The sequence below is a fragment of the Filicampus tigris genome, chromosome 6 (assembly GCF_054856515.1).
Source record: "Filicampus tigris isolate MCC_2025a chromosome 6, RoL_Ftig_1.0, whole genome shotgun sequence".
Lineage (NCBI taxonomy): Eukaryota > Metazoa > Chordata > Actinopteri > Syngnathiformes > Syngnathidae > Filicampus > Filicampus tigris.
Window position 1 is genome coordinate 25,634,550 of NC_141222.1, and position 4,059 is coordinate 25,638,608.

Genomic DNA, 4,059 nt, shown 5'->3' on the forward strand with positions numbered 1-4,059 from the left:
TACATAGCTTTCCTGGGATAGCGCTGCTATTCACGTAGCCCGTTGACCTTGTTTCCCAGCATAGCTAGCCCGTGTCACGTGACGGGCGGTCTTCTCCGACAACAACTCCGCCGCTGAATGGAGCACACATGACCTGCTAAAACATGTACATGTGTGCCTTTGAAAATACATGACGGAATTATTCATTGTTTGCAGACATGCTGCTATTTTGGGAATCACAAGTGTGCTAAAGTTAGCAGTGAGCGGCAGGGTGGTGAAATATTGATGCGCCACATGCAAAGGATACATTTGATCCTCCCTTCTGGCGACAAGACGCCGCCGCTGCGAAGGTATGTCGCATGAATGATACAAGGACCGGTCGTGGGCGGACGTCGGGAGTCGCGCACGGATACGGTGACGGGCACGCGGACGGTGTCGCTCGTTAGGCTCGACGGTCCCATCGCCGCGCCTCAAAAATAGTCGGGTAAAAAATAACTCACATAGGGTCAAAAAAGAGCCACTACATGGGTTCATTTCAACCCAACTATCTGGGTTGTTTTATTGAAAACGATCCAATTTTTGGGGTTGCTTTGTGCATAACGACTCAATTTTTGGAAAGAAAGTTGGGTCAAATTGACCCAAGTAATTGATGGGTTTCTTTTCGACCCAAATCAGGTTATTTTTTACCAAAATTGGGTTATTTTTTATCCAAATTGGTTTATTTTTGACACAACTTTTTTTACACTTTAAAAATTAAGGGTACCCACCCAACTATTTGGGTGATTTGTTTAACCCAAAAAGTCGGGTCAAATGAATAACCCATTTGTAGTTTGTTTGTACAAAACAACCAAATTTGGTGGGGGGGTTTTTTGGGTACAAAACAACCCAATTTTTGTCTTGTTGGTTAATCATTCTTTTTGGGGTTAAATGAATGACTGAAAAAGTTGGGTCAGTCCCTTTTCCCCCCTAATTTGGGTTATTTTGACCCAAGTATTTTTGGAGTGTAAAACAAAAATAACCCACAGAGGGTCAAAAAGGGACCCACTCAACTTTGTGTGATATTCATTTAACACAAAACATGTCAAATGAATAACCCATTTTTTTTTTTTGTTCAAAAAAACCCAATTTTTATTTTGTGGCTTATTTATTCATTTTCGGGCTGAATAAATAACCTAAAAAAATGATTCAGTCCCTTTTATTTTACCCAATTCGTCTTGTTTTTAATCCAACCGTTTTTAAAGTACTAGATCGGAATCATGAGAGAGTTAGCTGTATTTGCTTTGTTCATTGACAAACACGGCCAATGTGTCTGTCAAGTGACATATTGTACGCATCTGATTGTCCATTCACATACAGATATGCAGAAATGGGAAATTCAGGTCCAGAGAGTCAAAACCCTGCCGCAGTTTGTCTTGAGCCGCAGGTGCTTCTCATCAACGGAGCTCGTTTACCTGCCGGTTGAGTCGAAGCACCTGTGGCTCAAGACAAACTGACTTTCCGGACACAAACTGTGGCCGGGTTTTGACTTTCCGGACCTGCATTTGCCATCCCAATTCGACCCAAATTTCTGGGTTGTTTAGTACAAAGCAAAACAATGTGACCCAAGTCGTCGAGTTGGTCCATTTTTTTGGACAAATTTTATTTATTTATTCATTTATTCAAGTGTGTTTGTTGATTAAGTCACATTGGTTCATAGATTCTCATATGACTTGTAAAAAAAAACAAAAAAAAAACGTCTGTCTATTCACCCACATAATTTAAAGCTTGTTAGTCCATTAGCGTACGCATGTCAATATCCGTTTGTCTATTCACGTTACTCGTGACATAACATCCGAAGTAAATATGTCCGTCATTCATATAGGTGCACATCATACAAAGTATAAACATGTCTCATTCACATACACATGTGAATGTCCGTCCCTTCACGTACGTCTGCTGACTTACATAAGCGCAAAATGTAAACATCTGTGGGCACAACGTCGAGATCCGTCAAAGTAATCTACGGAAATGCGGCTCATATTCAGCACATGTCAGCGCTGATTAAGTTCACACCGCACTAAAAGGTTAACACAAGTGTTCGTGTTGCCCGCTAACAGGTAACAACAACTTCAACATTATAAACATGACAACGTGTTGACACTCATTAGGGACTATGTTGATTTTATTTCATTTATCTGGCTGTGAAAAATGACGGGGCCAAAAAAAAAAAAAAATACTAATAAAAATCCCATCATGGAGACAAAATGTAAGATTTGCAATACCAAAAAACAAGATAACAAAAAGGCTCATTATATATATATATATATATATACGGCACGGGGAGAACATGCAAACTCCACACAGGGAGGCCGCAGCCGGGATTGAACCCACGACCTCTGAACTGTGAGGTGGACGTGCTGACCAGTCGACCACCGTGCCGCCCATAAATTAAAAAAAAAAAAAAAAAAAAAAAATATATATATATATATATATATATATATATATATATATAGAGAGAGAGAGAGAGAGAGAGAGAGAGAGAGTATAGTAGAGTATATATATAGAGAGAGTAGTAGTATTTTTTTTGTATTTTTTTATTATTATTATTCTTTTTTTTACATGATTTGTTATAAGCCTGGTCCCTGTCCCCCCGCCCCCCCCCCCCCCCCCCCCCAGTTCCAAAATCCCATATGCGCCCCTGGTGTGTGCCCACCAGCTGTCATGTCACCGGGGGCTCAGTGGTGAGCTGGAAAATGGAGGAAGCGCCTCGGCGCGCTGTGAGATTTGCCCGCACGCACGCACACGCACACACGCACGCACATGCTTGTTGATGAAACACGACTCACTGTTGAGGGCGGTGCGCATCAAACACCGCCGCCTCGCGCTGCGTGTCAACACTCGAGACACACGCGCGCGCGCACACCCTCTACATGTCCACAATTTATACGCAATCTCCAGGTACGCGCGATCCATGTCGCTCATTTTTTACACTTACATAATGCACACCTCGGTCTGTGCACTCACACATATGCTGTACATAAAAATGTCAGCACGTCCGGCCGACTTGGCGCAGGTTCCGAGCCCCGCCGGGTGCGATTGTACTTTTTACTTGTACGCCAGGCTGTTATTTGACACTAAAGGGCGAGCGCTCAACAACAGAGCAGATGAAAATCCTGTATGCGCGTGATCTCCTCATCCACAACTATCATCGTCACGCACGCCTCCTGCTACGTCCCTAGTGGCTGCTAGCGGTGGGGTTGCGGTGCTGGGGCTTGGACCACCTGGCCGAGCCTCACATCACGGATTAGCGGAGGCGGCTGGGAGGCACTATAATACAGTTACTGTATGCAGACACAAATGCAGAATGTTTTTTTTTTCTTCTTTTTTCTGTAATTTGACTCCGTAAGAGGCTGTAATACGAATCGTTTTATATGCGGTATGCTTGGGAGTCTTGCCGTACTATCGGTCTACATGTGTTGCTCCACCATTTGTGTGTAAATGTCCATTGCATCTAAAATGGCGACTATCAGTGCTAACGGTTAGCACGTTAGCATGTTTTGTATTGTTTGTATCATGATCTGCATTTTGGTTGATTTTGGCTTTGATTAGGTTTTCATTCATCTTGTCTTGCTCATTAAAGATTTTTTTCCACTAATGAGCTACCTTCACACACTCAGTCCAGGTCTTGTCCAGGTGTGCCTCGTTGTCACGTTAGTTGTCTTCCGTTTAGTTCCCTGCTTTCTGTCAGTCAGCAAGTTTGTTGTTCTTTCTGTTTGTGTCGTCGTCAGTCCCGTTTCGCTGAGTCTTGTCTGGTTTTCTGTTCTGATGAGTTGATTCCCAGTTTTTGGTTTGTGACTTTGGGTCCTCATTATTGGACTTTTGTTGATTTAGCATTTTTGGTTGATTCCAAACTGCTTTGTTTCCGAGTATTATGTTTTGGAGATGTTAATAAAACGGCTGCAATGGAGAGTGCGGGTAGTGGTATGCATGGTGAGCAGGGAGCGAACATGGGGTGGGGTCAACTCGGGTCACAGGAACGGAACTCTCGCATGACACCGCAACACTTTAATGTTGACGTGTAAAAATGGTTATGGTTGAAAA